This window comes from Sceloporus occidentalis, unplaced genomic scaffold, assembly GCF_023333645.1.
Source record: "Sceloporus occidentalis isolate IW3139 unplaced genomic scaffold, rSceOcc1.0.p SCAF_22, whole genome shotgun sequence".
In the NCBI taxonomy this organism is placed as follows: Eukaryota; Metazoa; Chordata; class Lepidosauria; order Squamata; family Phrynosomatidae; genus Sceloporus; species Sceloporus occidentalis.
The window spans coordinates 4,753,088-4,776,761 of NW_028317002.1; the positions used below are offsets into that span (position 1 = coordinate 4,753,088).

A 23,674-nucleotide genomic window follows, 5' to 3' on the forward strand; every position below is an offset into this window, starting at 1 on the left:
CCAAATCTTTTAAAATTAAATTGTAACCCCAACGTTTAAATAAGTACAATGATGTATAAGCACATTTCCTATCCATTCTCATGGTCATTATGTCTAATTTTGTGCTTATTCTTACAGACTGGTCCTTATAACTGTTCCTTTCCACAGCTACTTTAAAACGTCTACAGATTAAGTGATTTTAAAAATTGTCTGTGCAATAAAGTCAATTGATTACATTATTGCATAGAGTACATTGTGCCCGTGTGTGATCAGATTATTTTTAAGATCGCTTGTAGATCTGTAGAAAGTTTGGATTTTTCTCTGGTACTACTGATTTTTATGCTCTTTTGAGGATTCTTAAACTGATCTGTTTCTATAGACTCTAACAGTGTATTGTAACACATTCACTGCCACACATGTATTTCTTCAGATTATGGGGAATATTATTTTCTGTCTTCAAAAAATTAGTAAAAAACATTGAACATGTCACCTAAGTTTATATATATTTTGAACAAACCTGCTACATTTAAAAAATGCTTAAAAGTTTATCAAAATAAGACTATGTTTAAGTGGGTTCTGATCAACTCAAATGCAAGGTTTCCCTGTTAAAGTGTCATGGATAGATCAAGAAAACTAATAGAGCTAACCATTGAAAGCTGTTCTGGATTTCTAGAAATATATGCATTCCTTGGTCCCATATTACTTACTCCACTATGCATTCTATTGAAGTTTGGGGTAAAACAGACAAAAACCTCCCCTATGTTAAAGGAGTAACACAAGCACAAAAAGTTGACATTTTTTAGACATTTTAATCTCTTTGAAACACTATCTACCATCTAGATCAGGACGAGCTATCTGCCTTAAGGCAAGTTGAATCACTATACAGCCTTCCTAGATTACATGCTGGCAAAGAATTTTTGGAAAAATGAAGAAAGGTATTAAAAGACTGGAGAAAGAATAGCAACATTTATCTTTAAAAAGCATATACATGTAGTGGATTTTATATAATCACGTAGTCTATAAAATACTTATTGTACAGCGCCATGGAATTTGATGGCGCTATATAAAACAATAAATAATAATATGATCATTCCAAAAGGAGAGTGCAGAATGCTACCATACATTTATATTACAACGCAGGGTTAACCTTTGTGTGATTTAAAACCAAATGGTTTTACACAGTTGAATTCTACACAAAAAGTTCCTCTGGCAGATGCCAGACTTCAAGAGAATGAGTCCTAAGAACTTAATTGTTTCCAGTAAATCCTGAATATAATACTTTCGTTATTTCCATTAAATCCCTGGAATTTCCCGTGTTGCTAAAGTTTTAATAATCTAGGAAATCTTTAATCTGGTGAAACCTCTGAAGTTTAATCTGTAGCAGTCCTTTAACTGTGAGATTAAAAAAATCTGACCCATGGGGCAACACCTCTTATTTTACTTACTCACTTGTTGCAAATGTGGAATAATAAAATAATAAAACAATGGGGACTCAGTTTGGATTATAACCCAGAAGGCTTCCTCATAGCAAAGGATAATCATTTTTTTTTTTAATTTGCAGTCCCTTTCTTCTTTTATGGAAATGCCCTTGCCATGTATTTTAATATCTTTGTTTTGTACTTGTCATATCCAAATTATACTGTTTCACTCCCACCCTCCTTTCCCTTTCTGATTTACATCCCTGATTCTTTAAACTAATGAACTCAATATTTGTCCTCATCCTCCTTGTTGTTTCTTCATTACACTCATATCATTCCTCCCCATGTATTTAATTTTCAAAAGAGTATTTACTAGACTTGCGCATTCGTCTTCCGGCGAACATGAAAACGAGCACGAAGAGGCCGTTTTTTTGTTCGTTCCGAAGACACGCCGAAGAGAATACAGTGCCGGCAAAACGTAGGTGAAGACGAAGACTCACAACCACGAAGAAACGAAGATTCTTCGTGATCGTCTTCATTTTTGCCGCGCAGCCGCCAAAATTTCAAACAGGAGTGAGCTGATCTCGTCTGTCCAATCAGCTCACTCTTGTGACGTCACGCTAAGGGTCTCGTCCAATGCCTGTGCTGCTGTTTTTTGAATTCTGAAGGCGCCTTTATAAGACCAGAGCTTGCCTGAGAGATCCATTCATTTTTCGCTGTGACTGCTTTGGCAACACTGCTGTGCTGCATCCGAGCGTTACAGAAAGATTGTTCTGTTCCAGGGGTGGGCAATTAATTTTCCCATGGGGCCACATGAGAAATTGGAATGGTTTTAGAGGGCCAGACCTCTACAAACTACAAACTCCGAAGCCTTGTCCATTTTGTTAACTTATGTGCTGTTTAATAAAGTTATTCAAGCCTACGTCATTGGTAGAGGTGCTTGAATAAGTAAGGCCTGAATAACTATTAGCACAGCACAGAAGTGAACAAAATGAACAAGGCTTCGGAGTGCATACCGTATTTTTCGCTCTATAAGACGCACCTGCTGATAAGACGCACCTAGATTTTAGAGGAGAAAAAAAAGGAAAAAATATTTTGAGCTAAAAAATGGGCTAAAATATTTATTACAATAACTGAATAAGCTATGAACACAGTAAGACACACGCAGTAAGACAGACACAGTAAGACACACACAGACACAGTAAGACACACACAGACACAGTGAGACACACACAGACACAGTAAGACACACACAGACACAGTGAGACACACACAGACACAGTAAGACACACACAGACACAGTGAGACACACACAGACACAGTAAGATACACACACACACAGTAAGACACACAAACACAGTAAGACCTCCCTCCCTAACCCCCCTTCTCAGTATCTCCCCTCTAACTCCCTAACCCCCCCTTCTCAGTATCTCCCCTCTAACTCCCTAACCCCCCCTTCTCAGGATCTCCCCCCCCGCCCCGGTCACTTACCTTAAACTCCTGTGTTGGAAGCGTGAGGCGTTTGTCTCGGGTGCCGGCGCTTCACTGCTGATCGCCGGCGTCTGACGTCATATGCCGGCGCCCAGCGTAAAGCGCCGGCACCCGAGACAAACGCTTCCAACACAGGAGTTTAAGGTAAGTGACCGGGGCGGGGGGGGACACCGGACTCATTGGTGAGTCACCAGGACACTCTTTGCGGGCCGGTCCGAGCTATTCAGCGGGCCGGATGTGGCCCGCGGGCCGTGCTTTGCCCAGGTCTGTTCTGTTCTGTGTGAGACTGGTAAGCCTTAGCCTGACATTTCTCACAGTGTACTTCATCCTCACTTCAGTGCTACTTAATATAATTAATAATAATAATTTGATTAATTTAATTATTTTTTTTATTTAATTTGTCATCAACTGTAGTGTAAGTGCTGTTGAGTTGACAGTGCACCCAGTGTCTCAGTGGCACTGGGGTGCCCTTGCCCTGGGCTGGCACTAGTGCCTACTGCCTGTCCTGCTTAAATAAATTAAATAGAATTTATAAATAATAATTTAATAGAGTCTATAATTTAATAGTTCATTATAATATTATATATATATATATTTGTCAGTCATATATATATATACTATAGTATACTAGTGTAGAGTGTACTGTAGACATTCATCTACTAGTGTCTAATTTAAAATCAGTAATATTAATTAATATAATTAATAATTGAATTCATTATAAAATTATATATATATTTGTCAGTTATAGTTAGTAATAGTATACTAGTGTAGAGTGTACTGTAGACATTCAAGACATCTTCTAGTGTCTAATCTAAAATCAGTAATATCAATAATTCTATAATTCTTTCTTATCTTAATAGTTAATTAAATTAGCTATAAATAAAAATAATAATATTAATTAATTACTACTAGCGTATAGTTCAGCTAATCTTATTAGTACTGGTGCTGCAGCTCTATAGTTTGTGCTTTGTTTTAGCAACAGCAAGAGACCAAGTCAATTTTTCTTAATTAATAATCTTTCGTTTTATTTCATTTGTTTTGCTCACCTCAGTCCATCAGTGAAGTGAACTTGTTGGGCTAGTGAGTGCAGCCGCATAAGTGCTGTGTTTTTTTTTGATCAGCAAGCAGTGACGTTAACTGTTTTGCAAAGCATAGTTTTACTTTTTAAAACTTCTTTATTACACGGAGAAGACAAAGCATATAGCATAATGACAAAGTCATATACAGACAAGATGACAAAATAGGCGTATACAGATACAAGTGATGCACAATATAGTATCACATACAGTGCAAACAATAATCCGAGTGACCAAAAATAAAGTTAGGCAGATGACAATCATGGAATCAACCATAAGGCGTAGAAAACAAAAACAAACATGTTACACACATGTACAAACCCGTCCGTCAATGAGATCAAAACCCTGGTACGGCGCAAGTACCTTTCAAGACCTGAAGGCAAAACCACCCAGTAGTATTAAATGTTTGAAATAACGACAGCCTGGTATCGCCATCTAGTGTCGCAATATACGGGGACCAACGATTAAACAAAAATTTAACTTTGCTCTCTTTATGAAGAACGGCTTCAAGCCAATCCATTTGAAACAAAAAGCGCAACCGCGACAGGACCAAAGGCAGCGTCGGCGGTTGGGGAGCAATCCATTGTGACAATATAGCCCGTTTTGCAACTGCTGAGAGAATGAGCAAGATAAATTTAGCTCTCGCTACAGTGGGAGGAACATGGTCAGGAAGTATACCAAAAATTGCCCATTCTACAGAGATCGCAAAACGAATGCCCAGGGTGTCTGTAATATACAATTGCAATGCATTCCAAAATGGGGTAATAGAGCTACAGGACCAGAGGCCATGAAGAAGATCGGCCTCAGGCAATTGGCACTTGAAACACCGGGAATGGTCTGATAAGCCCATTAAAAACCGGAGCTTGGGGGTGACATATGCTTTATGCAAAATCTTAAGGAACATCTCACTGTAGTCCCTAGACACCAAGACTTTAGAATTGCACGTGTACGCCTGGAGAACCCGTTTTGGACTCAAATTCAGAAAATCAGCTTTCCAAGAGGTAACACCTGTTCTGTGGGACTCCCAATCGATGACCGGTCTGATCAGATTATATATTGTGGACATTGTGAGCATTGTGGCGGGGGACAATATCGTTATCTGGTCTAAAGGGTTATTGGAATTAGCCCCAGAAAGGTAAGGAAGTAGAGTGTTAACATAATTACGGAGTTGAAGGTAGTGAATAGGGTGAATCTGAATAGTAGAGTATTTAGATTGGAACTGCAAGTAGGACAATAATTTACCCGTTCGCGGGTCAAGAAAATCACCCACAGCGCGACCCCCCGCCCAGGCGAGTCGTTTAAAGACACCATCCTCCCTCCCATGCTGAAACTGCGGGTTACGGACCAGGGGCAAGAACCGAGAATAGTGAACCTCCAAACCCAGGCGACATCTAACACGCTCCCAGGCCTTCAACGTATGAAATAACAATGGATTGGAGACAACGTCCGATGGTAAGTTAGCTTTAGACAGATGCAGGAGAGAGGCCAAAGAAATAGTTGGAGAGAGTTGTTGCTCCAGAGTCACATTAGTGAATCTAGACCTGCCACGCAGCCAATCCGCCACATAACGGTAGTTAGATGCCAAATTATAGTCCAGTAGGTTAGGTAAATTCACCCCACCGTTATGAGCAGGCTGTTGGAGCTTTACCAACGAAATTCTAGCTTTTTTGTTAAACCACAGGAACTTACGCAGCAACGCATTATGACATTGGATGTCTTTCTTCTTCAAGGAAATGGGCAGCATGTGGATCGGATATAATAGTTTGGGGAAAAAGGCCATTTTATATAGGTGGCATCTACCTAAAAAGGAAAGATTAAATTTGGATTAGGATTTAAAAGAGTCTTCCATTTGACGCAACAATGGGGGAAAGTTTATTTTATAAAGATGTGCCAAATTCGTGGGAATAGTAAGGCCCAGATATTTCAAAGAGGGAAGTTGAGTCCAATTGAAGGGGAACGACCCACCCCATCCACGCTTAGCCTGGGGGAAAATGGGAAGCGCCTCAGTCTTAAGTTTATTTATCAAGAAACCCGAGGACTTATGAAATTGATCAAATAAGTCAAGTAGGTAAGGCATCGCTGCTTTGGGGTTAGAAAGATACAACAAAAGATCGTCAGCAAAGGCAGCAATCTTTAGCTCAACATCACCCACCCTGATTCCCTCAAGCTCGGCGGAACGCTCGATGACACGTATTAGAGGTTCAATTGCCAGATTAAAAAGTAGAGGGGACAGGGGATAGTTTTACTTTTTAAGCAGTAGCACTGAAGAGAACTTCCTCTAATATTTTTGTCTTTAATTCGTTTTTCCATTATTTTTTTTTTTATTTTTTTTTTATAGTTTTTTAAACACTACACTACACTACACTACACACACAACACAAAATTTGAAATGGATCCTCCTTTTGGGACTAAGGAGGGACAAACTCCATCTACCACCAGCACCACCAGCACCACCACCAGTTCTAAGATGCAGCCTTTGCATCAGTCTAGTCGGCCAAGTAGGCCAAGCTCTCGCTTATCATTTGGGGAAGCATTGCTTGAAGGATCATCAAGTAAAGGAAAGGCACCAAAAGCAGGCAGTAGTAGTGCGGCTAGGCCCACAAGCTCTATGGTTTTTTACGGAAAGCCTAAAGCACCAGAAGCACGTTCAAAGTTAAAGGGTAGCACAAGTAGTACCAGCCCAGTGACTAAAAAGCAGCATGCAAGGTACCAAGCAGAGCCAAATTAGCAGCAAGACTCAGAGGGGTCCCAAACCAAAGCGATCTCATTCCTTTGTAGGGAAAACCACCACCATCACCACCACCACCACCCCCCCCCACCGCCTCTACCACCACTAGTGCTGCGCCTACTGTTCCCACTGGTACCGCCACGCCATGTCCTCCTAGTACCTCTAGCAAGCCACCAAGTCCTTACAAAATTTTTGTAAAGACAGTTAGAGAGAGGGCTACACATGGTGGAACTCCACCTAGCGAGGTAGCAGAGGAGCCTGAGACTGAGAGGCCAAGTGCAGAGTCTATTCTTCCTGCTCGCACTACTACTAGTCACGAGTCTCACGACGATATCAGTCTTAGCTCCAGCCTAGCAGGAATTCCATTCGATCTGGCTAATGAAGAGCTAGACTATGAGCCAGAGGAAGTAGAGGAGATGAGTGGTCAGGAATCAGATTCCTCAGGGAGCAGTGTCCAAATGACTAGTGCACAATTTTCTCCTGAGCCTCCACCTTCTCCGCTACGATCATCACCATCACCACCACCACCAGCAGCAGCAGCAAAACCTAGCAAATCTAAAGCAATTAGCAGTCCCACTATGGCCAGTACTGTTACCACCAGTCCCACCACCAGTAGTTCTGCCTCTGTTCATCCACCCTGAGCAGTAGGAGCAGCACCCAAGGCACACTCCAAGGCTATGCGCGCCCCAATTTGGGAGCACTTTGAAAATGTTGAAGAAGGGTGCTATGGAAAGTGCAAACATTGTGGGAAGCTAATAAGCAGAGGGAAAGTGTCTGGCCATTTTACCAGTGCTAGCATGAAATATCACCTCAGCACTCAACACAACGCTGTGCTATTGGGGAAAGATGCAGAAGTAAAACTTAGTGCAGGCAGCATAGCTGGTGGCCATGGAAAAACCCCAACAGCTTCTTCTTCTGAGCCAATAGCAGCAGCAGCAGCAGCAGCAGCAGCTAGTGCTGGCAGCCAGAGACCAAGGCAGGTTGGAGCACTGCATGTCCAGCCCACCCTGGAACATTCCAATCCAAAAGGTCAATGCCCAAACAGCAGGCCAATAAAGTAACGCGACTGATTGGTCAGTTCATTGCTGTTGGAGGGGCATCCTTCTCTATGATCGAAGGGGAGCCTTTCAAACAATTGATGGCGGCTGTGGCTCCACAATATACAGTTCCTTCACGTTCCACTTTCAGCAGGAACATTGTCCCCTCATTGTATCGGTCCTGTGTTGCAGCAGTGAAAGAGGAGCTTTCCAAGGCTGCTGGTCAGTCTGTTCATTTCACTACAGATTTGTGGAGTGCACCTAGCGGCCAGCATGCCTTTCTTTCTTTGACAGCACACTGGTGGCAGCCCGGTGTGTCTAAGGAAGCTGCTGCAGCAGGCTACCGATCTTTCCTTCTCCATGCAGAAGTGATGGATGAAAAGCACACTTCCCAAAATATTCTGCATGCAATGAGGAAAATGTTTAGCCTTTGGGTGGGAGCAGAGGCGGGCGCCAATGTTGAAGTTGGTTTTGTGGTAACTGACGGAGGTGCCAATATGGTGAAAGCGCTGCGAGATGGTCATATTGTTGGTGTGCGCTGTGCAGCCCACATCATCCATCTTGTAGTGAAGGCAGCAATGTCAGAAGGAACTAATGTGGCAGCAGTAGTTCTGTCCCGCTGCAGAAAGATCGCTGGGCACTTTCACCATAGTGTTAAGGCTAGCCAACTTTTGAGGGAAGAGCAAGAGAGGTCAGGTCTTCCCGTACACTGCCTACGTCAGGATGTCAGTACACGGTGGAACTCCACGTTAGACATGCTGGAGAGGATTTTGGAGCAGCAGAGGGCAATCCATAATCTTGCCTCAGAGCACAATATTGGGATTACCTCTCCATTGAATAGGGAGGATTGGACAGTGATCGCCCAGCTAGTGGCAGTCCTTAAACCATTCAGGGATGCCACAGAAAATTTAAGCTCAAACACTGCCAGTCTGGCCCAGGTAATCCCAGTGTTCTCCCATCTAGGCAGCAAGATGGATGTGTTCCTTGGAAACCGTGAGGCTGTTCAAGGTGGCACTCTACATCCTTACGTAGCAGCCATAGTCAGGAAGCTGAAGGATCTGCTAAAAGTACACCTTCGCAAACGAATGGAAGAGAGTCCCGAAATGATGCTAGCGTGCCTTTGCGATCCAAGAATTAAGGGAAAGCTAGCTTTGAAATTTAATGTTCTCAGTAGCTACCGGGAGCAATTGGTCAACAAGGTGCGTGACTGGCAGCGTAAAATGGGAATGCTGTCCAAGGAGGGAGAGGTGCAGGAGGAGGAAGAGATGATGTGGTCTGCTACTCCTAGCAGCAGCATCAGCAGCAGTGCCACAAGCAGCACAACACAGCTGAGTGGAGCAGCTGCGTTTTGGGAAGAGGCACTTGGGAGTATAGTTGGACCATCTGACAGAGCTAGCAGCAGAAAGCAGAGTAGTGCTGCTGAAATGGTCAAACTTTACCTCTGTGAAGTTCCTTCTGCGCCTAATGTTGATCCTCTTAGCTACTGGGATGAAAAGAAGAGTGTGTGGCCTGCACTCTCATGGGTTGCGCAGCAGCTACTATCATGTCCGCCAACCACTGTTCAAAGTGAGCGCGTGTTTTCTATGACTGGAAACATACTGAGTCCACAGCGCTCACGCATGGCACCTCATATGATGGAGCAGATTGCCCTTCTTAAATTCAATCTGCCCAAGTTGGGTTACCCAGCTCTTAGCTTGGAAAGTTAATTTTTTAAGGTAGTTTCTCCCCCTGGTTGCACTTGCTGCGGTGTGGCAATGCCTGCTACCTCCGCCGGTGTAGCCAATTTACGCTAGGGCCTAGTGTCTGAGTTCTGGAAGTCCGCTCCCAAACGCCAAGGACTGACAGTCTTCGGATGCTTTGCCCTGGGGTGAAACAGGTGAGCGGGTCGTCAATTGCCCACTCATTCACCTTTTTCCGTTTCCAACGCTGCTGCTGGTGGTGGTGCCAGTATCTTTTGCCAGTTCGCTTCCTGGCTGAAATCATGCCTGAAATGTCCCTAATGGAGAGGGTAGTTTCTCCCCCTGGTTGCACTTGCTGCGGTGTGGCAATGCCTGCTACCTCCGCTGGTGTAGCCAATTTACGCTAGGGCCTAGTGTCTGAGTTCTGGAAGTCTGCTCCCAAACGCCAAGGACTGACAGTGTTTGGATGCTTTGCCCTGGGGTGAAACAGGTGAGCGGGTCGTCAATTGCCCACTCATTCACCTTTTCCAATGCTGCTGCTGCTGCTGCTGCTGCTGGTGGTGCCAGCGTCTCTTCAATGCCAGTTCGCTTCCTGGTTAGTGTCATGCCTCAAATGTCCCTAATGGTAAGGGCAGTTTCTCCCCCCTGGCTGCATCTGTTTGCGGTGTGGCAACGCCTGCTACCTCCGCCGGTGTAGCCAGCTTACGCTAGGGCCTTGTGTCTGAGTTCTGGAAGTCCGCTCCCAAACGCCAAGGACTGACAGTGTTTGGATGCTTTGCCCTGGGGTGAAACAGGTGAGCGGGTCGTCAATTGCCCACTCATTCGCCTTTTCCAATGCTGCTGCTGCTGCTGCTGCTGGTGGTGCCAGCGTCTCTTCAATGCCAGTTCGCTTCTTGGCTAGTGTCATGCCTCAAATGTCCCTAATGGTAAGGGCAGTTTCTCCCCCCTGGTTGCACTTGCTGCGGTGTGGCAACGCCTGCTACCTCCGCCAATGTAGCCAGCTTACGCTAGGGCCTTGTGTCTGAGCTCTGGAAGTCTGCTGCCAAACATCTAAGACTGACAGTGTTTGGGTGCTTTGCCCTGGGGTGAAACAGGTGAGTGGGTCGCCAATTGCCCACTCATTAGTCTTTCCCAATTCTGCTGCTGCTGCTGGTGGTGTCAGCGTCTCTTCAATGCCAGTTTGCTTCCTGGCTAGTGTCATGCCTCAAATGTCCCTAATGGTAAGGGCAGTTTCTCCCCCCTGGTTGCACTTGCTGCGGTGTGGCAACGCCTGCTACCTCCGCCAATGTAGCCAGCTTACGCTAGGGCCTTGTGTCTGAGCTCTGGAAGTCTGCTGCCAAACATCTAAGACTGACAGTGTTTGGGTGCTTTGCCCTGGGGTGAAACAGGTGAGTGGGTCGCCAATTGCGCACTCATTAGTCTTTCCCAATTCTGCTGCTGCTGCTGGTGGTGTCAGCGTCTCTTCAATGCCAGTTTGCTTCCTGGCTAGTGTCATGCCGCAAATGTCCCTAATGGTAAGGGCAGTTTCTCCCCTCTGGTTGCACTTGCTGCGGTGTGGCAACGCCTGCTACCTCCGCCAATGTAGCCAGCTTACGCTAGGACCTTGTGTCTGAGCTCTGGAAGTCCGCTGCCAAATGTCTAGGACTGACACTGTTTGGGTGCTTTGCTCTGGTGTGAAACAGGTGAGTGGGTCGCCAATTGCCCACTCATTCACCTTTTCCATTTCCTTTTCATTATTTTCCTTCTGATACACAACCAACCAACCAAACATAACACACACAATAACACAAATAACACAGTGACATAACACATAACACACAACACATATAACACACAGTGACAACACACATAACACATACACGTACAATGCACAAATCACAAGGACCTTTCCTCGTGTTATTTGTCCTGGCCTTCACTTCTACACTCACTAGCATTAACGCTATAACTCACACTTCATACTATAACATTTTTCCATCCACATACCTGCCAACAGACCCAACTTTTTCAGGGACAGTCCTGCTTTTTTCCAGTCCTGTCCCATCTAATTTAGCTATCTAGGTATGCAAATACACATTGGTAGTTATAGCTCGGTAGGTAGCACTAGTATAAACATTAAATAAATATAATAAAGTACTAAATAATAAATCTAACTTTAAAATACATTTAAATAAACACCTAATTTTTTTTTAAAAACCCATTAAAATTAAAATTACATTATTATTTAGACATAATACATCTTTAACCAAACCAGTGCACTGCTCCTAATCTTAAACATAACCGTACATTAACCCTAAGCTATTTTTTAGTTCTTGTCCAACATTTTTCCATCCGCATACCTGCCAACACACCCAAGATTTTGGTGGACAGTCCTGCTTTTTTCCAGTCCTGTCCAGTAAAAGTTGGGTTGTTGCAAAGTATGCCATTGTGAATAGGTAGCAAATGTTAGCCATGTATTACAAGTGGTCCAAAATCAATTTAAAAATGTAAAATAATCCCTATTCTTTTATTAAACATCTATGGATGTGTGATTGTGTATGATAAACGGAGGAGGCATTTGTCTCTAGGTCATTTTGTGTACAGTACACCTCAGTACGTGTGTGCAACTCTATTGGTCGTTTCGGCAGGGGGCTGGCCTGCCATCAACGAATGAAGTGCGTTCTGCAATTCACTCGTTGATGCCAGACCAGCCCCCTGCCGAAACGACCAATAGAGTTGCACACACGTTCCTTCACGGCAGCTGCTGCTGCTCCGATGTGTTGTTAACCCCGTATTAACCCCTGCTAGGCAACCGGGAAGGAAACGAAGATTAAACGAGCACGAAGAATGTCCGCGAATATTCGCCCGAAGAGAAGACAGGAACGGGGCGAATATTCGCGGAATACGAAGGTTTTTTTTCCCCCGAAGACGAGCACGAAGACGAACACGAAGAGCCCCCTGGTGCCCAAGTCTAGTATTTACTCTTCTTTCTTTTCTACTGTTTCCCTATCATTTACACTTGCAGTTTTCATCCCATTATTAACCAAATTATGTATTTTTCTATTTCTCCTTTTACCTTCATTTCTTCAAACACAACTTGGAACATAGTAACAGCCAGGGCCATATAATGATTCCCTGGCAGTTTTGCCCTCAGATCTTTCAGTAACCTAGACAGGAACAAGGGATGGATCTATAAATCATAAGTATAAAGCAAGAAACCTGTTTAATAACTTACAGAATGCAATAGCACAATCAGTCAAAAAAAATAATAATGAAAAGGTTTTTTTTTACATAGTAGCAGAAAGAATGGAGATGTTACGATGCTTGGTCGAGGTCTGGACCTTTGGTCAAAGACCATTATTCCCCTATGGTTGAGCTTCTAGGTAACGTCTCTTGGAGAAATCAAACCTTATGACAAACCTATATCATGGTTGAAAATAACAGGAATATAACAGGCCATGAGGTTGGGTCAGGTGGACCACAATGCCTGCCAAAGACATTCATGACCTTGACTAATGATGCTATACGTAGGTGGAATTCTCTGCCTCATGCAAAACCATGAGCCATGCTAAACATCAGTATTCTGTCTTTTTGTTACAGACTTGGCCTTTTGGCTTAAAGTTTGTGTGTATGGGGGGTTATACTGTGAGCAAGAGCTACATCATGGCGGTTTTTGATTTTCCACCACGATTGCACTGGATTTTGTTTTGCATTTGTGCTCATTATTTTGTATAGAGTCTGCACTTTTTGGGAACAATAGGCACCATATTAATATATTTTCATGAATAACATTTAAAAAAAAATAGATTTAAAAAAACCCAAAAACATTTGTTAACATGCCATAATTTGGAAACCCTATATTTATATATAATGTTCATTTATATAAAATCTTCTCTTTTTTAGGTTTAAACCCTAAACCTAACCATATCTCACTAATTATCAACTAACCCCACCACACTAACTACAAAATATAAACTTTTTTTAAAAATTAACCCCTTAGCTTAGCATCAGGTTAAAAAAAATAAAATCTAAAAAAAAACTTTTTAAGTATATCACATATTAAACAGATACTATACTGGATGTTATGCACTGCATATGTTTAAAAAAAGCTATTGGAGAATAAATTGTGCATATAAACATCCCCCCCTAATAACTCATTAACCTAGAAATATGGACTTCTAAGTCATTTCATCTACAGAAACATGTATTAATATAAGACATAGAACACAATTTAAACAATGAACATGCAATACACCTGAAATTGTTTCCTGATCAAAAGGTCCTCATTTAAGGGTCCAATCTGACTTTATTAAAAAGCAATTGTGAGGCATAAAAAGATGTCATCACTAACCAGACTACAAAGTATCCCAGGCACTGAAGTGAAAACGTCTAGGTACAAGAAAACTCTTGTATCAATATTGAAGAGGGTTAATTGAAGAGGGTTAATCTACATACTTATATTGTAGATTTTGCAGTTTTTCCACAATTCTTTGCATACTCTGAAAACATTAGAAGTCATATCCATTCATCATTGTGGTCAAAACTATATGGGACATAGCAAACCACTGGGTTTTTGTTAAGCGCTCGAATTTTGTGGAAAAATGTGTTTTTCATATTGTTTTGTACCTTTGCCCTGTATACTATATTTGTGTGCATTCTGACATTTTTTCTTAGTAACCCTTTGCTAAGTCCTTGGCTGATTTAGGGTGTTTCATTATTTACCACTGTAAGTACCTACAAGTAGACTTGTGCATTCGTATTCAGGCAAACATGAAAACGAACACGAAGGGTGCGTTTTAATTGTCCAGCCCGAAGACCGAAGAAACGAACATGGCGGCGGCAAAACATATACAAAGACACACAACCAAAGCCGCGTTAACCCCGTATTAACCCCTTCTACAAAAAAACAAAGAAAAATACGAACACAAAGAATGTGCACGAATATTCGCCCGAACCGAACTACAAGGCCTATGGGACAAAAGACTAAAGTTTCTTTTTTTATTAAATCAAATAAATTGTATAATGTCCATTAAGGATCTCCTATTACCGGTATTTATGATTGTGTTATCTGTATGTTTATTTCCACAAAAATATCCAATTAAATATAGATTTACAAAAAACAAAAAAGAGCTCCATAATAAGGTGACAAAAGGGAAGTACAAGACATAAAGTATTATGAATTGTGTCCATGCAACCAATACTTGTTATCAAGTCCTCCAGTTACGGTAATTGGCAGGTAGACGTTCTGCATGTGTCCCTCAGTTGGTTGCTCAGGGGTCCTGTTGCCTGTGTAATCCTTGTATTTGTGCCTGATCTGTTGCTTGGCCTACTGACTTTGATTTTTCTTATTTGTTCCTGATTTCCCCTTCAGTTTGGCATTTACAACTGTTGTAATAGTCTGGTTTAATTTTTTGGTATGACTCAGGATCCAAATATTGGCTTCGTCCTGAATCTGAGTTCAATAGTCCAAGCAAACTGGTTACAATACCCAAAAAAAATAAACTGGAGACTGTATTTTGCCTGTTTTAAATAAATACTCAATGTTCTACTTACCAATTATGAGTTTCCTAAAAATAGGCCCAGTCGTAAATGGATCCTTTAAGTTAATTGAAAGGTAAATGTTTTAAAGAGGTTAGCATCATATTGCTCAATCTGCTAGCACAAAGGGAGCTACAAATTGCACAGATTTATATAATATTGCTAATACTAATAATAAAACTGTATGGTCACCAATAATACAACTCTATATTTGCATGTATGAGTATCATAATCATGGATATTGCACCATTGTAATTTACATGCTCCTTTTCAAACTTCTAGGTGTACTTCAGAGTCGGGCCCTCCTTACCTGTTGTTTCTGTAAGTCAAATTGTTATCATATATAATATTTGTTATGTCCTGTCTGCCCATTGTACAGCGCTTCGGAATTTGATGGCGCTATATAAAACAATAAATACTAATAATAATATTCTCTTTGTACAGTCATTGTAGTTAGTCATCTAAGACTGCTGTCCAGGGTACTAACATGGCACCAGAACAGTGGCGCTTGTAAACGATATTTGTGGGACCCACATTCCTATTTCCAGTCACAAAGAAATGTCAAAGTGTGTCATCCCAATGCACCCTACCTCTCTACTAGAGAGCTCTCTACTGTGCGTTGTATCTCTAACGCTAGTAGATCATGTAGACCAGGGGCGTCCAACGTGCGGCCCGCGGACTTCGAGGTGTCACAACGCCCTCCTGAATTTGTAGTGACTTCAGAGGACAAAACTTTCTTGGCCCAGAAATCAGTGAGAGGAAAAGTTAAGGTTTTGTGTTATTTACTCTGTTTCAATCTCCATATTTTATTAAAAAGGATCAGTGGCAGTCAATTGTGGCTTCAGGGGTCCTGCGTATGATGACTTTTTTTAGTGTACTGATTACTCCCAGTCCCATCACAAAAGATTCGATCTTGTATTATCTGCCGCGCACTGCTGTCATCTTTATCCAGTATTGCAATGAACATTTAACCTTGTGTTTAGAAATCATAATTTTAAAATTAGATACACTGTACCTTGGTGTAAAATAAGTAATTAAACCTTTACATTAACAAAGGTAATCTATATATAGTCTAATTCTCCATATTTACTCCCGTTTCTGTAGCTTACAACTGTAGCAGAGCAGTCCAGAATCCAACAGTTGGAGGAGGAACTGAGCCTTCGTCGCAATGAAATTGAGGACCTCCAACACTGCTTGTTGAACTCAAGCCAGACAGATATACCCGGGCATAGTCTTGAACTGCAGACAGAGGCATTGCGTCTCCGGGATCAGCTCTTATCTGCCAGCAAGGAGCACCAAAAGGAAAGCAGTCAACAAAAGGACACGTATGAGAAAAATATGAAAAAATACCAACAAGAAATTGAAAAGCTCAATGGGCTGAATGAGAAACATGTCCAGGAGATTGCAGATTTAAGGAAGAAACTAGAGCTAGCCACAAGGGAGAATATGCGTATGATGGACAGCTGGAAATCCAAACTGGACAGCATTGTTTCTGATCACCAGAAATCTTTACATGACTTGAAAGGGTCCCTGGTTACAAGCCCTGACACTCAATACAAAGAGGTAGTAGATCTTAAAGCCAACATGGAGAGTCTTAAAATGGAACATCAGCTGGAACTTGAGAACTTAAAAGCCAAGAACGAGATTGAAATAGCAGTTCATATTAACGAGAAAGAGATCCTTAAATCCAAGATACAAGAAATTAAGGACGAAATAGAAGAAGGCAATAACAACTGGAAAACACAGCTGGAATCAAAAACCAATCAACATCTTAAAGAACTTCAAGACATTAAGGACAAATACAGAGCAACAGAACAGCGAGTATGTGAACTGGAAAAGATAAACATCGAATACAACGACCAGACGCAAGCCATAGCCTTCATGAAAGAACAGATCTCCATAGCTGAAAATAAAATTGTGGATTATGATTCCCTCCAGAAAGCAGACCTTCGAAACAAACAAGAAATCCAAAGATTGCAGGATAACATATTGCTTCTGGAAAACAAACTACAGTCCATGGAGCAACTTCTCTCTTCACAAAATGCAAATGTATGATCTGTTATTAGTAATCTACCTTTTTGTCTAGATATCATAACCAAAAATCCAGCTGTAGTGGCACGGTATAAATGGAAGAAGCACATCAGAATCTGGTTATTCAAGGAACATACATGCTTAACGCCTTCATATTTGATATCTGATTAATTGTAGCTACCATATTTTTATATGAAGCTGCTTTATTTTGGGCACATATCCTAGAAGGACAGTGATTTGGCAGTGCTCCTAAAACATGACATGCAGTCGTTTTTAACTGTGTGGTTAGACCATTGGGACAGGCATAACTTATTTCCCCTCTTAATAGCTTTATGCAAACATAACAAAAACCTAGCTACTGGTCTTATTTCTTCATTTTGTAAAAAGGTCCATTGCCCATTTTTTCCACTGAGTGTCTCTTATAGAAAATTATGGGGTAATTGCAGTCAACCCACAAGCTCTTCAAGGCATGCTTTGGTAGACTTGTATTCTTTTATATATCCTCGGTTTTGTCAAATGCTCTGTTGACCTTAAAAAATATCCTGGATGGCTTCAGAATTTTGCAGTAGTTATAGAATACTTTTATTTTAATAAATGCAAAAAACTGCCCTAAAGTTTCTTTTTCTTAAACTTATAGTTTACAGTTTAGCTATACACCGATCAGCCATAACATTATGACTACCTGCCTAATATCTTGCAAGTCCCCATTTTACTCCCAAAACAGCCCTGACCTGTCGAGGATTCTGCTAGACCTCTGAAGGTGTGCTGTGGTTTCTGGCACCAAGGCGTTAGCAGTAGATCCTTTAAGTCCTGTAAATTGTGAGATTGGGCCTCCATGGATGCATTCTGGTGCCATGTGTTCTCCAGGTATGCAACTTGCACCCAGCCATCCACATGAAGTAAAAGAAAACGTGATTCATTAGACCAGGCCACCTTCTTCTATTTCTCCGCGATCCAGTTCTTATGTTTACTTGCCCATTGTAGGCACGTTTGACAGCGGACAGGGGTCAGCATGGGCACCCTGACTTGTCTGCGGCTTTGCAGCCCCATACGCAACAAACTGCAATGCACTGTGCGTTCTGAGACCTTTCTATCAGAACCAGCATTAACTTTTTCAGCAACCTGAGCTACAGTAGTTCGTCTGTTTGATTTGACCACACGGGCCAGACTTCGACCCCCATGTGCTGTCGCCGGTCGACTGCTTTTCCTTCCTTGGAGCACTTCGATAGGTACTGACCACTGCAGACTGGGAGCACCCCACATAAGCTGCAGTTTTGGAGATGCTCTGACCCAGTCATCTAGCCATCACAATTTGGCCCTCAGATCCTTATGCTTGCCCATTATTCCAGCTTTCAACTTTGAGGATGAAATATATCCCAACAGCTGACAGGTGCCATGATAACAAGATTATCAGTGTTATTCACCATACCTGTCAGTGGTCATAATGTTATGGCTGATCGGTGTATATTAAAAACCAACCCTGTGGGTACGATATTGAAGTGGCGAACTGGTTTTCAGGATTATTAATCCCTATTAATTTACTTCTACCTCTTTGTAATTTTACTGTTCCTCTTTGGGGAGGGCTGATTTGGTTGCACAAATAACAGGGCAGCAAAGCTGGTCCTGGTACCTTTTGTGGCAGATCAAATATTTCCTGAGATCAAATGGTCCCTAACTTGTAAGATGGTCCTGTATCATTATGTTAAGTAAAAAAAAAACTCTTCAAAAATTAAATACATTAAATGATGTATTAAATTAAATTAAAGAGGCAGTCACCTTTTGATCCTTCACTTACTTCAATGTCATAAATGTTTTTTATTCATCAATTTAAAAAGAGTTATTCATAAAACTACTTAATGCTTTTCTTTAGTATAGGCCATTATATTTCATGACATCAATCAGCTTAAAGGAAAATTGTTTTAATCCGCAGATAAGTGTTTCTTTAGGCAGTCCAATGTCCCCGCATTTCTCCAGGATCAGCATTATCCGTAGCACTCTGCATTGTCTTATGAAACAGAAGTGTATAAATAATTCTTAATGTGTCCTTGGAGATGAAGAAAAGAAATTTGACTACTCATATTATGTTATTTTGCATTCAGATCTGCAAGTTAAGCTCAGTAAGCGAGACAAAGAGGTGTCATCTATGTCTTCCCACATTGAAGCACTAAGGGCTCAAATAACTGGTAATTATATGATTTAAATATTTCATTATTTTTTAGCTTTTTTTATGACCTATTCTTTATACATCTTCTACATCCTACTACCTTATGCAGACTATCATGCGTTACTTGTCTTTCTTTTCCTTGCCTGTGCTCACTTTATGCTTCTTGGCCCCCTCTTTTTCAGCAACTAAGTTTTACTTAATTAATCTGTTTTACGTTGTGTCCATTCACTTAATTCTCTTGCTTCCTTGTCACTGTACCAATGCTTCTTCAGAACTTTTTTCATTCCCCATATCAATCTCCACTGACCTCTGTCCTTTATCTTTTATTCTCATTTTCCTTAATTGAACTTAATTGAATGACATTCATGTTGTTTGTTGTGATCCACAGCTCTTGAAAACAAATGCAAATCAGGAGACAAAAAGGTGGATTCTTTAGTTAAGGACAATAAAAAAACTTGAAGCTGAGCTAGAAGCCTTCTCTAGAAAATCCCATGACACATCAGGGCAGTTTGTCTTAATCAGCCAGGATTTACTCAAGAAGGAGAAGTGAGTAAAGCCTGTATGCTCAAATGATTTGTAACATACTTAGGCACCTTGTATGTATGCAGCATGGTTAACATAATGTATAATGTATATTCTACATATAATGTATATTATATATATATATATATATAATACCCTTTTTTTTTTATAAACTCGGTTCTGGTTCATGATAGCTAATTTTATGAATAAAATGGGACGTTCAAAAATATACTTAAGTTTGGCCAGATTACTCATTCTTACAATTAAAGAAGTGTTCATTTAAAATGTATATCATTATTATAATTACAAGTTCTGCAGTTATTTGAGTTGAGTTTTATATCAGATATTTTCATAAATAGCCCTTGATTTAATAGACTGATTTCTTGATTTGGCCACATTTGCCTTTGTTTTTGTGCTGATCATGTTGGGGTATTTCAGGAATTTAAATGAATTGAGAGCTCTTCTGTTGGAAGCCAATAGACGCTCACCAGCACCAGAAAAAGACTTAAGCCGAGAGGTTCATAAAGCAGACTGGAGATCAAAAGAACAGAAACTAAAAGAAGAAATCAAAATATTAAGAGAAAAGCTTATGATTTTGGTGAGTGTGTTGCATGCCCAGCCCATACGAGCACTGACATAAATACATCGATTGTATGCCCACCATTGTTGTGCATTGTATAATGATTTAAGTATCAGCTGCAAAATATTTTTATTGTAGATGTTTTTATTTCTGACTCAAAAAGTATGTGGATTTTTTAGAGTTTACATATCATTCCTTCCATGCTTCAGGACAAAGAAAAGTCTGTATCAGATCAGAGGCGTTACTCGTTAATAGATCCTTCGACTGAGTCAGAAGTCCTGCGGTTACAGCATCGTTTGGTAAGCACTGAAGATGCCCTCCGTGTTGCGCTGGATCAGGGCCATCAAATGGAGAAACTAATGGAGGCCATGAGAAACAACACAGAGAAATGTCAGGTAAATTCATTACTCAAATACAATATTCATATTTTAGAACAGAACATCAAAACATGCATTGTAGTCATTTACTCTTTAAATTACACAAGCACATTACTTGTATAAAAGTAACATTGTGAAGTTGTGTATGTTTTTCATATGGCTAGTTAAAGCAAGCTTCATATTTGTTTGCTATTTTGAGTACTAAATCATTAGAGTTATGATATAGGCATGATAATCTGCCATTAAACATTGGAACCAACTTTGGCTTCTCGCGCAGAAGTTAAAATTATTATGATGATGTCAACACTCATATTGGCCAGGTTACTCAGGAACGGATTGAGGAACGCTTTACTCCAGCCCGCACATGCTAGAGAAGGTCTATTTAATATCCTCTATATCAGATTGTAGTGAACTCTTGTCAGGCTGGTGATCCTGGGAAAGCAGACTGTAACTTGTAAAATGCAAGCTGGATTCTCAGTTTATAGGAATGGTGTGAAGAGAAAAAAATAACTAAGTATAGCGTCCCTTAAAGCTGTTACAATTTATATTTAGTTTCATTTTCAGTGTATTTATGTTCTTTTTCAATTTTTGTATAGGATATTTTATCATAAATAACTGATGCTTAATGTCTTTTCTGTGCACAATGTGCGCTTGGCATTAATACAAACAGTGATCCGCAGCTGTGATATATTTGCTTGATGCGGCTAATATTACCATTATCTGAGGAATTTTTTCATCATGACTTTCAGTTTAGAATTGTTTGATCAATACACCTTAATGGATTTTGTGGCTTAGCAAATGAAAATTGCATCATTGTACCTCCTTTCCCACTTAGCTAACCATACTTCTTTTTCATCAGTGATCTTGGTAGCATATAGTGGAAATACAAAAACAAAGTAGTCATTGTTTGGTTACATAGCATATGGGGCATTGTTAGTAGCACTTTGTGGTGCAGTTTCCACTTTTTGTGTGTTATAAAGGAAAATGTAACAAAAAACAAAGATAACTCCCGCTCACCATTTAGATGTTTTGCAGAGACGCTTCAAATTGCAGGGAGCACGGGATAGAAGGCCGAGCCATATCCTCGGTTAATCCAAATGACAGTTTAGATAGAAGATCCAGCTCCACAAATAAGGGTTAAAAATTCAAAATTTAATTAGACCAGTTAAAACATGATAGACAAAAAAAGAGAGATGTGCTCAAGTGATTGAGAAAAAATACGCCAACGCGTTTCAAACCTTACGGTTCTTAATCATGGCTTAAAAGCCCTTATTTGTGGAGCTGGATCTTCTATCTAAACTGTCATGTGTTATAAAGGACCATCCTTCTGCAACTATATCTCTAGATTGTAAGATCGTTTGAGCAGGGTCCTCCTCACCTGTTGTTTCTGTAAGTCAAATTGTTGTGTTATATACTACTTGTTATGTCCTGTCTACCCACTGTACAGTGCTACGGAATATGATGGCGCTATAAAAAGGAGAAAAAAGGGAGAAAAAAATATATTTTTTATTACTTCTTTTTTTGGCAGGTAACTGGAATCTCTGAATCGGCCAATGGGATCCATCAGCAGGAAAAAACATATACACAGGAGGTGAGAACTAAAGTTACCTTTCAATATGCACATTTATTTTATTTGGTTATTTAGAATAAATAAATCTAAAAATAAAAAGGTTTTAATAATTGCAGAAGATCTATTATAATCTGGTTTTAGAGGTTAGGTTAGGAAAAATGCGTACTAATCTTTTTCAAGATGACCGTGAAAAATAAGCACACATCTTTTGTAACATCAGTTGAGACTTAACTTATTTGTCTTGAAGTTTGCAATACATAAAAGACTTATAAAATTTGACATTAGATAAGATCCATTTGGCCCATCTAGTCTGCCCATTTTTCCTGATGTAAAGACTCAGACCTCAATCGGTCCTTAGTCTTTTTTTTAGATTCAGGATAGCGTTATGCCTGCCCCCTTCACTTTATAAGACTTTATACTACTTCTGCTAGGAAACGGTTCTATATATTTACCACCTCCCACCATAATTCCATTTACTTATGTATCATAGGCTGATACAAATACAAGGTTGTTATCATAATATTTATTTCTCCACATGAAAGGAGGTAATAAATACATTTCAATCTTGTCCATTTTGAGTCATAAATCAAATTTGATAACATTACTGGTTTGAAAATATACAGTATTTGGTAAAATGAACCAGGTTTGGTTATTTTATATATAATAATATATATATGAGCCACTTCTATTAGCCTGCAAACAGCAAAGCAATATGCAAAATGACTAAACTTGTAATCCCTGTTTTCTTAATTGCAGGAAAATCCTTGACACCAACAAAAAAATCTACATTGTAAACCAATGAACTTTTGGCAAATATAGACAGAAAATCTATGTTGTAGCTGCCTACCAGAAAGAATTTATAGAGTATTTTGGCTGGAAAGACAGGACAGTGTTGCTTATGTAATGTTAGATATTGGACAATCATGGAGTGTACATCTCACAACACAAAACTGAAATGAGGCATCATAAAAGGATCGTACAAGAGGCGATCGTTGTTTTCTCATATTCTAGAATTATTCCTGGGTTACTTTTGTTACGCTAGACCAAGTAACATGAACCATGCATTGTATAAACTGGACATGACCTTGAGTCAGACATCTTCAGATAACCATTCCCCACTTACTCTAACATTACACTACCTGTTGAGAAGATCTAAACTATTCTGGAAACCTGGAAGAAACACCAACCATGTCTTCTCTTTCCTCAATTGAACCAATAAAGTGCTTGTTCAGGAATGTAGTAAACAACAAAAAAAAGAAAAATACAACATTTAGACCCCATTAACTAATAGCAGGGGAATGCCTTCTCTTTGGTTGACTATGTATTAAGTGATCTTACTTCACTGAAACATCAAATGTTTTTTAGTAGTGTATTATACTATAAAGGCTATACTTTATCATGGAAAAAATATGTTCTGTAAGTGGATTCCTAGTCTTTAATGGCAGCAGTGGCACCTACTTTTTATTATTTGGTTGTAAATTACTAATTTTCTTGCTATTATGTTAATT

At 40.3% G+C, this 23,674-nt stretch overlaps 1 pseudogene; it reads left to right on the forward strand.

Moving 5' to 3' along the window:
* LOC149300910 (CAP-Gly domain-containing linker protein 2-like) overlaps positions 1–22,934 on the forward strand; it is a 30,158-nt pseudogene extending 7,224 nt beyond the window's left edge.
* The last annotated feature ends 740 nt before the right edge of the window (positions 22,935–23,674 follow it).